Consider the following 14,222-nt stretch of genomic DNA (forward strand, 5'->3'; position numbering starts at 1 on the left):
ACGATGAACTCCGGAAACAGCGGGCCTTGACTCGTCGCCATGGTTACTAACGACGACAGCCTCGCAGGCCTGGCCGTCCCCTCGGACCACTCAACACTGCTGCCACAGCTCCAGGCGTTCATACGCGAGGAAGTAGCTCGGCAGCTCTCACTGGTGCAGTTTGCTCAGCAACAGCCCCAGCCACGTCCTGCTCTTTACCTGTCACCCGCTATTCGGCAGGCGATCGAAGCAGAAATTGCCGACGCTGTGCCAGTGTCCCCTCAGTCGCATCCGGTAGCTGCTCCTCTCATGTACGCCGACGTCGTCGCACGGCCTCGAATGCACTCTGCTTTGATCACGGTCGGGAGTAGGCCTATACTTTCAAGCCGCGTCAACCACTGCACGTGCAGACTCCACCCCGCGCCCTTTGCGCTGGCCCCATGGCCGCAAACCCTTGGCGTATACTCCTGACGACAAACCAATTTGCTTTGCCTGTGTCCGCCCCGGACATATCGCTCACTACTGTCACCGCCGCATGCCGTTGGCCGTCTCATATGGCTATGAACCAATGACTCGCTATGAACCAGCCACAGCTCCGCTACACTCCAGGATCACCTCCAAGAGCTCCTGATCGTCATGCGTCCTTCGACCGACGATCTCCGTCACCCCGGCGGTGCTCTCTCCCCAATGCGTCGTCGGCCCATTCCTTCAGAAGAGTAAAACTAAACGCCGCAGTTCATGAGGCAAGAACTGCGTCGCCGTCACAGCGTCCAAGTCCTCACAATTCTCCGTCGAATGTATATACTTGCTGTTTCTGTTAAGGGAGTATCAACTCTTGCTCTTGTGGACACTGGTGCCGCCGTTTGTGTAATAAATGAAAGACTCTGTCGCTCCATCCGGAAAGTGACGACGCCAGTTATGGTGTAGCCCTCCGTACCACAACAGCGCAGCATGTTCAAAAGTTAGCAGCTTGTACGGCCCGAGTTGTAATTGAGGACATGATGTACATTGTCGAGTTCATTGTGCTGCCATCCTGCTCTCACGACGTCATTCTTGTATGGGATTTCTTCTCACGGCACAAAGCCATTATCGACTGCAAGCGGGCCCAAGTCGAACTTTCTCCTTTGTTCGATCTCCAATCCGACGATTCTCCCGAACATCCCCTTAAATTAGTCGTCGCTGAGGAGACCGACATTCCTCCGCACGCCGCTGTTGTTTTACCTGTGTCCTGTGGAAGCATCTCTGACGCTACTGTCTTCTTCGCCCCTTCTGAGACATGCATCGCAAAAAATACTGTAATGCTTCCCTTCGCGACCCTGGATTTTTCGGCTGGTTTCAGCCATATTTTCGCATGCAACCTTTTGTCCACTCCACTCACATTGCTCCGTGGCCAGTGTCTCGGCCATGTCCAAGCCATTCAGTCCCTGCACATCGTCGACGTGCCCGATACTATTTCTCCCGAGGACCTTACTGACATCTACACTCTTTCTGCTTCCGACAAGCCTTGCACCGACATCTGTAGCCCATCCATCACTGACGGCCTTACACCACAGCAGCGTTCGGAGCTCATTGCCGTCCTGTACCATTTTCGATCTTCTTTCGACGCTATTCAGCCTTCCCTTGGACGCACGTCAACTGTCACGCACCACATCGACACGGGCTACCATTCACCACGGCGGCAACGACCATACCGTGCGTCTCCTAAGGAGCGCCGTGTGATTAGTGAGCATGTCGACGACATGCTTCGCCGCAACATTGTTCAGCCCTCTCACAGTCCGTGGGCCTCGCCGGTCGTTCTCGTTAAAAAGGATGACTCTATCCGCTTCAGTGTTGACTTTCGCCGCCTGATTAAGATCACCCGCAAGGACGCGTACCCTCTACCGAGAATAGATGATGCCCTTGACTGTTTACAGGGGTCTGAATTCTTCTCCTCACTCGACTTGCGCTCACGGTATTGGCAGGTTCCCATGGCCGCCGCTGACAAGCCCAAAACTGCATTTGTTACACGTGATGGACTTTATGAGTTCAACGTGATGCCCTTCGGCCTCTGTAATGCCCCGCAACGTTCGAGCGAATGATGGATACTGTTTGGCGTGGATTGAAATGGCAAACGTGTCGGTGTTACCTCGACGATATTGTCGTCTTCGCTCCGGATTTTACGACACATCTTCACGGCCTCAGGTGCGTTCTGACGTGTCTTACCAACGCTGGGCTCCAACTTAATCTAAAAAAATGCCACTTTACTGCTCGAAAGTTAACCATATTTGGCCACGTCGTGTCTAAGCACGGCGTCCAACCTGATCTTGCGAAATTGCGTGCCGTTACTGACTTTCCCAAACCGACAAATCTCCAAGAACTTCGCAGTTTCGTCGGCTTATGTTCGTACTTTCGACGTTTCATTCGCAACTTCGCGTCTATAATACGCCCTCTGACACAGCTTCTGGGTAGCTCCGGTGACCTGTCATCATGGTCTCCAGCCTGCGACGAGGCGTTCACTACTTTACGACGTCTTCTCGCTTCACCTCCTATTCTGCGTCACTTCGATCCTGCAGCTTCGACGGAGGTATACAAAGATGCCAGCGGAATAGGTCTCGGAGCCGTGCTAGCACAACGAAAACCCGGGCACCCTGAATACGTTGTTGCTTATGCCAGCCGTGCCCTCACCAAAGCGGAGACCAACTATACTGTGACTGAAAAAGAAGGTTTAGCCATCGTATGGGGGCCCTTAGCAAGTGCCGCCCTTACTTGTACGGCCGCCCGTTTGACGTCGTCGCAGATCATCACGCCCTTTGTTGGCTATCAAATTTGAAAGACCCATGTGGCCGCCTTGCCCGATGGGCTCTTCGATTTCAAGAGTTCGACATCAACGTCGCCTACCGCTCTGGCCGCAAGCACTCGGATGATGAGGCTCTGTGACGGTCTCCTCTACCTACCGACCTTTGTTGCCTGTCAACACTAACACCCATAATCTCGCCTCTCACCATGGACAGAATAGCGGCCTTCCTCCACCTACTTTCTGACACGCCCACGCCGCCAGCCTCTCGCGCACTCCGCCGCCAAGCTGTTGACTTCACCATTCGCGACGACCTTCTGCACCGACGCAACTACGCATCTGACGGCCGTAAAGGGCTACTCGTCATACCGCGCAGCCTGCACTCCACTATCTGGGCATACTTTCACTTTGACCCACAGTGCGCCCACGCTGGATTCTTCAAAGCATATGAACGACTTCGTCAGCGCTACTACTGGCGAGGAATGTTTACATACGTCCGCAAATTCGTTCGCTCATGTACGGACTGCCAACGTCGGAAATCTGCGCCTTGCCGTTCAGCTGGAGCTTTGCAGCCCCTTCCCTGTCCCGCGCGACCATTTGATCGAGTGGGCATTGATCTCTATGGTCCGCTTCCTATGACACCCGCCGGTAACTGCTGGATCATCGTCGCCGTCGACCATCTTACGCGATATGCTGAAACTGCGGCACTACCTTCCGCCACTGCGCGCGACGTCGCCTCCTTCCTGCTCCGCTGTTTCATCCTCCGTCACGGCCCACCTCGTGAACTTCTCAGCGACAGAGGGCGCGTCTTTTTGTCTGAGGTTGTCGAAGCTCTTCTGGCTCAGGGCCACGTTATTCATAGGACAACCACCGCCTACCACCCCCAGACGAATGGACTCACCAAACGTTTCAACCGGAGCCTTGGTGTTATGCTGGCCATGTACGTCGCATCTGACCACACAGATTGGGACCTTATCCTACCATTTGTTACGTTCGCCTACAACACTGCAACCCAGACTACCACTGGCGTTTCTCCCTACTTTTTGCCCTATAGCCGTCACCCATCCCACACCGTGGACACCCTGCTACCCTACCAGCCCCATGCTTCTGATTGTGTGCCCGTTTCAAATGCAGCACGTCATGCCGAGGAGTGTCGCAAGTTAGCGCGCCACTTCACTACCGCTGAGCAACAGCGCAAGAAAAAGCTCCATGACGATCACTGTGAGCAACCTGTCTTCTCACCCGGCGACCTCGTCTGGCTGTCGGTACCAGCGCATGCTCCTGGCCTCTCTTCAAAACTTCTTCCCCGCTTCGATGGACCTTATCGCATTGTCCAGTGCACGTCTGCAGTGAATTACCTAATCGAACCACTGACACCCCCCTCTGACCTCCGTTGTCATGGACGTGACATTGTTCACGTCGATTGCCTTAAGCTTTACCGTGAGCCGCTCGTGATCACTACTGTTTGAGCCGCCAGGATGGCTGCTTTTTCTCCCGGGGGTGATTGTGATGAAGAAGACGTGCAACATGCTCTGCAGATGGTGCACACCACCAACAGTAGCAGCATCGTGATCGCTCCGCAAATGACGACGCCGAAGTTACCGCTAAGAACGCTGCCCGACGTAACTGTTTAGCCGCCCGTTCTGTGCCAGTACATCCTTCGGATTTACATCTACGCCTGTATCAATACATACATATATATATATATATATATATATATATATATACATATACATATATACATGTATATATATATATATATACATACATACATTTACATTTTGCAGCTGTGATGGGTCCATAGTGGTTAGATTAGTGCGCAGTGCTCTAAAAATTGCCCACTTTCATGTGGTGTTCGTACCACGCCGTCATTAGCATTCCTTACTCGATTGTCCTTTACAAACATATAAGGCATGCCAACACTGCAGCCTTTCCCCCCCTTATTCACAAGTTTTGCCAATACTGACTGCAAATTTTTCGGAACAGATTACCGTACGACGCCGCGACAACGAATTTGTAGAACAGGTTCCCAATGACGAATAAAACTTAAGCCAGCTATAATTAGCCCAACACAGTGCGTGCTGACGCCAGGTACGTGAATGAAAACCGAAACACACGTGTCCTGGGATCGAGTGCGCACCCTATATGAGCTCTGAGATGAGTCCCCGATGCAACGTTTTCGCAGCTCACACGATAGTCGGAGATTGTCGATGATAAGGGACGGAGTTTCTGGACACAGATACGAAAGCATGCCTCCTAAACCACACGAAAAGACGGCTAACTGCTAGCCTTACGAGCACTACTGAGACTAGGAGAAGTGGTGTCACGTGATCTGAAAATCACAACGCAATAACGACAGCAGCGCCAAGGCTTCCATTGGTGGCCCTCGCGCCAGAAATTAACCTTTGCTCTCGCCCAGTTGAATAAAATTGGGCATTGGTTAAAATACATGTTTATATGTTATTTACTACTGCGCTAAAATTACATTGTCCATTATTTTTAAATATTATTAGGATGAAACACTCAGCTCCATTATGGGCTCCAAACAGTCAAAGCTGTTTCTTTCGGCTTCTCTTGAAACAATCATTCGCTTGTTTCTCTAACTATATCTGATAATACCTTAAACTATAGTTTACCCCTAATCCTACAGATTGCTGCTGGCGTATAGCACTCACCGTTGCTTCCACTTTCGCTTTTACGGCGACGCTCCTTCGGCGATGCGCTGGAGCGCACACCGACGTGAGGGGACTTTCTGAAATAACATGAGAAGGGGCGGCGGTGAGTAATTGGCGATTGAAGCAACAGAAATACGAACTTTAAGCTAATCTCGTTAAGTCGATATTAGTACCCGCCGCGATGGTCGATGCCTATGGCGTTCTGCAGCTGAGTTTGAGGTCGCGGGATCAATTGAAATCCGCTGCGGCCAAAAAGCGATGGGGTAAAATGGACAGAATGCTCGTTAACCTATGTTTATGTGCACTTTCAAAAACACGGAGTTGTTTAATTTAATCAGGAGCTCTCCGATATGGTGCCCTTCAAAACATAACGTGCCTTTTAGGGACGTTAATCTTCACAACTTTATTTATTTAGTTGCTACATCTGTCTAATCTTCGAATAAGCGGCCTAAATAGTTTATAACTAACAAACAGACATTACGTGTTCAGATATTAAGGAGTGTTCAGATATTAAGGAAAATGGTGGTCCACGTGGGAAGCTGTAACTTAACACAAGTTCCGCACTAAAATATTCGTGTAAATGGCCGCAAGGAAGATGAAACAATTAAGGGCGATGGCTTGCAGCGTTCGCAATGCCCTTGTTGTGACATTTACTCCTGCATGCTTTTCCGCCTACTTTTCAGCAATGAGTTTTGAGGTTTGAAACTGTTTCTAGGTATATTTATTGGGCTTAATGTTATAACCGAAACGGTAGCCTAACGGACACAAGAAAGGTGCCCCAACACAAGCGTGCGCAAGGCCACAGGTGTCCGTCCTGCTACCTTTCGTCTGCACGTCCTATTAACGGTATACGCTTATTCTTTTAAGTGCGACTCGACTAGCTCCAGAGCATGGTCTGCTAGCTAGTTGCTCGAATATTAAAGTTTCTGTATCAAAATAAATTCAAATGTCAGGGCGAATGGGCATCGTTCTAAACAGAATTACACGCGTTTTCTTCTTGCTTTAAGCAGAAAAAAATGTTTGCGTAGGAGAGGGCAGGTTTACTCGATGATATGCAAAGAACAAATCTGTCCTTCAATGCTCTGGATGCCACTCCAACTTTGCATGCGCGGGCGGCATTCCTGCCTTGCAAGAATTAAAGGGACGAAACATAACCAACCAGTAAGTGAAAATTTATTGAGAAGTGGTAGCCCCCCGATGACTTAAACATGATAACCTACACGTACAAATTTAAAATATCCTTCTAGAAGAATAAAAAAAAAAAACTTCCAGATCCCTTCCACCCTGTGAAGAGGGAAGTCCACTGAAGCTGGCGCTAGCAGCTTCACGTCATTTTCGCGCGCATTCGCGCTTCTGTGTGCCTTGGCGCTCCTTCAATTCCCTGTCTTCTTCCGCCGAGCGAACGACGAGCGTCCATCCCATAGCGAGTCCAAAGGACAACTACTCATAACAGCGCTAGCGCGATCTCAACGTCACGAGACAAAGGGGCACAACGATTGGTGGGATGTGCGCCGCCGAGTATCGCGACACGTGTGAAAGTGCCATCGGCGGTGATGAGGGGTATGACAATGGGCCATCCATCCTCCGTTTTGACATGGATGATGAATGGAGTGCGATAAAGCACTGTATACATAAGCCGATATATATCCGCTGCACGTGTCATTGGGGTACGTGTTATTGTACATGGACTATTTCTGCACTATCTGCAGGATCGGCCCACATAATTGTTGCCTACTTCCAGTGTACACGGACACGACCTCCTGGAACATAGCCTTTAACAGCTTCGCTGTAAGACGAATCTATGTACTGATAAACCATTAGGGACGCCTGATTCGATGGCTCCATAAGGTGAACAAGAAATTGTATTAAAGAGCTTTACAATGGGACAGTTAGCTCAATTTCCAAGATCGCCTGCGTGTTAAACGTATTTCTTTATCGCTTCATTCACGGAGAAGCTAAGCCTCAAGACGCAAAGTCTGACAAAGGTCATAGCACCTTCGACTAAAGGTTAACCAGCAGTCATGCAATGTTCCCAAAGCTACACTAAATCAATATATATGTATAAACAGTACACACAAGTAAGGCTCACAGTATAGTTCCGGTTTAGCTATACAACAAAATTTTCATACATACGTAACACTCTCTAAAATACTATGCCAAAAAAATTGGAGGGCGCTTAAGCTTCGCCTTTAAGAGTGGAGCGCGATAGCGTTGTCGGGACCCGTTCGCATCGCATTTTTCTTTGAGTCGGTTTCACTGCAACACAGAACATTGGAAAGCCAACTTACAAAGAACAAGCTTACACCGATCCTCTTAAAGTCGGCTTCAATTTTAAACAGCTGGGAAGGTATTTTCCAGGGGCAATATAAGTCGTCTTATATTAAAAGCTGAAGGCCCTAAGACAGCTTTTTATTATTTTATTATTTCCTTGCTATTGCCCCGACGCGCACGCGTGTCGAAAACGCATTAGGCAGGCCAAGTCCTAATTTGACCTGCCGAGGATGCCGGCGCCATCTGGATAGGATTTTCGCAAGTAGCATACCCGAGCGCACCGCTGTTAGTATGGTAGTATGGTAGAATGGTAGAAATGTTGGCAAAAGGGGTTTGTGTTTGAGTTTCCTCGTAACAGAATTATGTTTTCTCGTACATTCAAATAACAGTCTGGCGCCACCATATCTGTAGGTTGTGGTTTAGTCGTACTTTATCATTTTTCTGACGGATTTCACTATGAGAAATTCAATTTTTGTTCACTAGCACCTTGCACCACGCGGAGGGCCTGCGCCGTCGAGGTGGTTCGGAATGATTTTCTCTGGCACTAACAACTTGCGCCACGCAGAGGGCCTGCGCGGTGGGGGTGGTTCGGGATAATTAGTCTCCGCCACGGACGCTGACATCCACGCCGATGCCGGATTTTCTGGGACACGGGACCCTTAACGCTATCGCGTTAAAGCATGTTTTGCTTTCTGCGTGGAGAGAAACAAACATTTTCCCCCGCGTCATAAAAAGATTAGAGTAACATATAGCAAGCATCGACTAAAAGCTCAAAAAAGAAGTCGGGCCTGAATGAAGTTAAATGTAAGCTGTATTTTAGCGCTGATCATTCAAACCAAAACCCTACTGGTGTAACATTTTTCTAACTACGCAATTGTGCTTTTAACTTTTTCCACAATTTCGAAAAAAGTTGGTGCACTTAACGCACGTCATAAGATTCAAATGCCATCAACGGAGGAAAATTGCGCACCATGCATAATTCTGAAAATTCCTGAGTATTCTGAGTACAATCCACCAAATATGCGTAAGAGAATTCGCAGGCTTGATTCTAATCAGTGATGTTACAATAACAGTTTGCTAAATACAGGGAACGTTTCGGTTGTGCAGGGCATCTACGAATGAAAGCAGCGCAACCGTACATTTTTACTGAATGGACCTCGTTGACTGCAGTAGCTACATGCGTGATAAGCATTCTCAGAACGTCACTGACAGTGCCAAAACAAAAAGTAACAGTGACACAGGCTATCTATCCAAGGTGTTGGACAGATTATACGTCTCTCTGATGAAACAGCGTTGTTTATAAGAGATATGTCGCAATAGAAAAACTGCAAAAAAAGCCAACCACACTACAAATTCCACACATTCAGTAAACAGTTCACAGAATTTCGCTTGGTTACAATACGTCTTTATAGTTGTGAATATAGTATCTTGTTCACAGATATTTGGACCATGCACGTTCAAAAGCCCGTTCGAATTATCTGGTAAGTTCCAAAACAAAACATTGCGGGTAACCTAGCCGAAAACATTTACGAGTGCCAAATTAGCTGCTTCTCAATATACCTAAGTAAACCATGCTTCCGCGCAATTGGAGTGCCTTTAGAAGTAGGACCATTAGGAATCCTTCTAAACAACCCCTGTATTTATTCTTATTCGTTGCCATAATCTTCATGTACATATTTTATCATGTATCTTTATACTGCTAATCCGCATTGTCTGCTGTATAATGTATTCATCCCCTGCCTACAGTTTTTACTTTGGGACCTCCGATTGCACTTACCATGTATAATTGTATTTTGTAAATTATGGAAATAAACTGTTCGGATTGTTCATCAGTCGCCAAGATTATCAGGCTGAATTTTTCAGTATCCTCAACGAAGGACATCTGCTTACAAACATTTACGAGGCACCATGAGGGCCAATAACTGTAAGCGATAACAACTATTTTGCTGAATTTAAGTACCATAACTGCGATGTTATGGGTTTCGGTATCGGAACCAGTTTCACTCGCCCTCGGTACCCAGCTGCGTGCCTGTCTCTTATTCCAGCCGGCGTCCTAGCGTGCCTTCCTCCCTTTGTTCCGGCATCGGCTTCCACGGCTTCCTCGCCGACACTATATTTTGGCGATGAGGATGAACCTTCCCATACCTGCTACACATGGTAGTGAGCTCCAATGATATGGATATACCAATGAGCCATCATGCTTCGGCAGACCACGGATCCTGGCCGGACGCTACTAGCGTTGTACCTGTGCCCCATCCAGCTGCGCAGCGCGCGTTCCGACACCGTTCGTGGACCACATTTTGGCGATGAAGACACCTGAATCCATCGCAGCAACATGTAAGCTCTAGATTCTACTGCTTACCTATCCTTCCACCTTGCTAGTACTGGAGTCGTTGGCCACCCTTATATTTCGTCGACAGGATTCCACAGCTACCTTGGTTCTCCACAACAAAAGTAGAAAGTTACCTATCAGGCAAGGGGAAACAATCTGTCCAATGTTATTCACTGCATGCTTAGAAGAAGTATTCGAGCTCTTAGACTGGGAAGGCTTAGGAGTGAGGATCAATGGCGAATATCTCAGCAACCTTCGGTTTGCAGATGACATTGTCCTATTCAGCAACAATGGAGACGAATTACAGCAAATGATTGAGGACCTTAATCGAGAAAGTGTAAGAATTGGGTTGAAGATGAATATGCAGAAGACAAAGATAATGATCAATAGCCTGGCAAGGGAACAAGAATTCAGGATCGCCAGTCAGCCTCTAGAGTCTGTAAAGGAGTACGTTTATCTAGGTCAATCACTCACAGGGGACCCTGATCACGAGAAAGAAATTTACAGAAGAATAAAATTGGGTTGGAGTGCATACGGCCGGCATTGCTAAATACTGACTGGGAGCTCACCACTGTCGTTGAAAAGAAAAGTGTACAATCATTGCATTCTACCGGTGCTAACATATGGGGCAGAAACTTGGAGGTTAACAAAGAAGCTCGAGAACAAGTTAAGGACCACACAAAGAGCGATGGAACGAAAAATCTTAGGAGTAACGTTAAGAGACACGAAGAGAGCAGTGTGGATCAGAGAACAAACGGGGATAGCCGATATTCTAGTTGACATTAAGCGGAATAAATGGAGCTGGGCAGGCCGTGTAATGCGTAGGATGGATAACCGGTGGACCACTAGGGTTTCAGAATGGATACCAAGAGAAGGTAAGCGCAGTCGAGGTCGGCAGAAAACCAGATGGGATGATGAAGTTAGGAAATTTGCAGGCGCAAGTTGGAATACGCTAGCGCAAGACAGGGGTAATTGGAGATCGCAGGGAGAGGCCTTCGTCCTGCAGTGGACCTAAAATATAGGCTGATGATGATAATGATGGTGATTTTTTTTTTTTGGTCCTTCGCTAAGGAAAGCGTCCTTTTTTCACTTGAGTGCACCGATGCCACGGCGTATCAGCAGAATTCGTATCCAACATTCCAAGTAACATTCGTATCCAACATTTCGAATGTTTACACGTGCCAAATATATACGAGCAGCGAATACCGCAGGCTGATCAGAAATGTGTATTATAAACAAGAAACATGGTGCTAACACTGCGTGATCCCCCTCAATGCTATAACAAGGCCTAGCCTGCTTTTTACAGCAAATAACACCATGCAACCTATGCTCCTGATACCTTAGGAGCGACCCAGCCTCTTCAGGGTACAGTGAGCTTTATATAATAATCCTGAATACTTACTCCCGCTCGCTACTGCCTGCGGAAAAAAACAAGAGGTTAACTGTCAGCTGGCACCAGTTCATAAGCGACAAATTGTGTCAAGTGATCCACGTTTACCTCACCTTGGGCTGACATGTTTTGCTTATTTCACACTGCCACTCGTTCCACTGTTGTGCCTGTGCCAAGAACCACTGGTTCACCTCTTCTTCTGCCTCTTCTTCTTAGCAGGATGAGAGCGAGCTGTCGATGATGATGATGAAGCCTAAATTAATGGCACAAACCCACTGTGGGGGATAAGCCACGAACCGGGTCGTAATATAATTGAAAATAAATAAATTAGTTAATAAATCAATGAGTAATAAAAAATAAAATAAACGAATAATCGAAGATTGGAAATTAACTGATAGTAAAAGAAATGAAGTAGTCAGCCTTGCCTAGATAGGAATAGTAACATGTACCTAATAATAAAATACATAAAGTAAAGGATCGGCGTACAAATGAGCAAGTTAAATTTTTAATAATAATATTATCATTACTAAAACTGAATTTGTGCTTTACTTTTTGAATTTTCTAAATTCATAATTTATTAAAGGAGAAATACAGCAATCATGGAAAATGGGAAAATAATAATAAAGCAAGCTTTTGTGCTACAGAAGAAATTATAAATGGCTCGGCAATGTACTGCATAAAAGCAGTCCTATATTTCAAAGTGGAATTTCCAAACATCGTTTTCGGCGATTAGAAAACCACCGACCCGATAATAAACTTGATCGAATGCATTCCCGCTCATTGGAGAGGTAGCATGTCTGCGCAAGTAAAAAAGTAAGTGGTAGAATACGGCAACGCAGCCTTGTGAATGATACTTCGAATTGGTGATTAGGACACCATTGTGGGTTCCCAGAATAATTTAGATGCATAAAGTCTGTAGATTTTGCTAATGAAAGGCTTTTTAAGCCAAGCTTTTAGGCTCATAAGTTTCGGCGGTGGTGGTGGTGGTGTCATGTGGAAAAGGGGGCCAATCCTGGTGATTGTGCAGAAAGGGTCCAAGCTCAATGGCACATACCAGGGACAAAAAAGAAAAAGAGATAGAGAGAGATATAGAAAGAGAGCAAGAAAGACAGAGAGAAAGAAAGAGAGAAAGAAAGAGAGAAAGAAAGAAAATCACCAGCCCGTCCCCTGTCGAGAAAATGGGGGTAAGCGAAGGTTGTCGAGCGTGTACTTGACGTACTAATTTCCTTTCCCTTTCCAACTACTTTTCGTTCCCTTTCATGGTATTTTTCGTTCCTTCTCCTTTTACTTTTGTTTCCCTTTCCTGTAACTTTTCCTTCCGTTGCGTTCTACGTTTCGTTCCCTCGATGCATACATTCAATAAATGTTTGTTTTATTACCGTGAAATGACGTGAACTTTACGTTAACCTGACGAAGGTCAGATACACATACGACAAGCTTCGCTTACCTCCATTTTCTCGACAGGGGAAAGGCTGGTAATTTTTTTTTTGTCTTCGGTCAAAGAAACTGCCAATATGTGGCTGCAGTGATTTGCGCAGTTGCCGACAGCACAGATATCACAGGATCTTTTAAAGGAGCTCGTGCTAAAGAATCGGCGATTTCATTAAGAAGAATGTCTCGGCGCCCTGGTACCCATACTAAATGATCTAAACTTAAGTGGGGTGGAGCTAATGTATAAAACGAGTTCAAAGCTGTCGAATTTGTAGACGCGTTAAGCGCGCTGCATACAGATATCTGTGACGATAACAACTTTTGTAGCATGAAGAGATAACTTTCGCAAAGCAAGAACTATCGCTAGAAGTTTGACCTGAAAAATTATGTATAGTCTATTATATTTATGAAAAAAAAGCATTTCTTTGTTTAATAGAAAAAGAACCAGCCTGTCTTTTTTATGAAAATGGTAGAGTTGGTCAAGCATATTTTAATTGTCAGCTTGATGTTCAAGCTAGAAGCTGCTGTGATATTGTAAATGATTTCGCTGATTGGTAATGCCCACGAACAAACAATCCAGCCCAATGGCACCACATTTGAGAATTCCAGTTCCTAAATAAGTATGTGGGCCCCAAAGATAATACTTAAGAATTTACTAATAAAAGTTTCTTATTATTACATTATGCATTTCGCTTTCAAGTGCAAGGTACCTACTCCTCTTCGAGGAACCCAGCTCCAGGGGCAGAATTGAACAATACATCACTGATCATTTGTTAAGTTCTCATAAAACTGAATAACGTAAACCGGGTATATCAAGAAGCGAACTTAAGAACCCAATCATTATTTATCTGCAGCCCTCACGGCCACGTCTTCCTTCAGGGGTACCTAGCAATCGAGCACTATATCTACTGCGGTGATTGTTTCTCTTAGCATACATTTAACAAGGATCTCAAGCTCTTCGTGTCTGCGGTACCAATCCCCTTACACAAGTTGATCAGCGAAAATATAGTACAGGAAACAATGTTCCAGATACAGTTTGCCACGTCATACTTTCACACACGCCGCTCACGCAGTACCAGAAATAGGGAGGACCGCTAGTTATTAGATAGTAACCCATATAATGTGAATTTACCCTAAATTAGTGAGACCATGATATAGGTAGGTGACTCAAGTGTATAGAATACTCGAAAGGAATAAGTTCTTAAGCCAATGAAAATGCTCTAAAAGGGAATAAAGATGCAATACAGTAAAAATTAAAGCAATCCGGTTCATGCAGCATATTGTGCCGGGTTGTATAAATAAGCGTGAGAAAGAGATTGTGTGTGATACAAGGCCACAAGTAGAGTTAAGCTGCTAAGTAAAGAAAAATCA

Source organism: Dermacentor silvarum, chromosome 4 (genome assembly GCF_013339745.2).
Source record: "Dermacentor silvarum isolate Dsil-2018 chromosome 4, BIME_Dsil_1.4, whole genome shotgun sequence".
Classification (NCBI taxonomy): Eukaryota; Metazoa; Arthropoda; class Arachnida; order Ixodida; family Ixodidae; genus Dermacentor; species Dermacentor silvarum.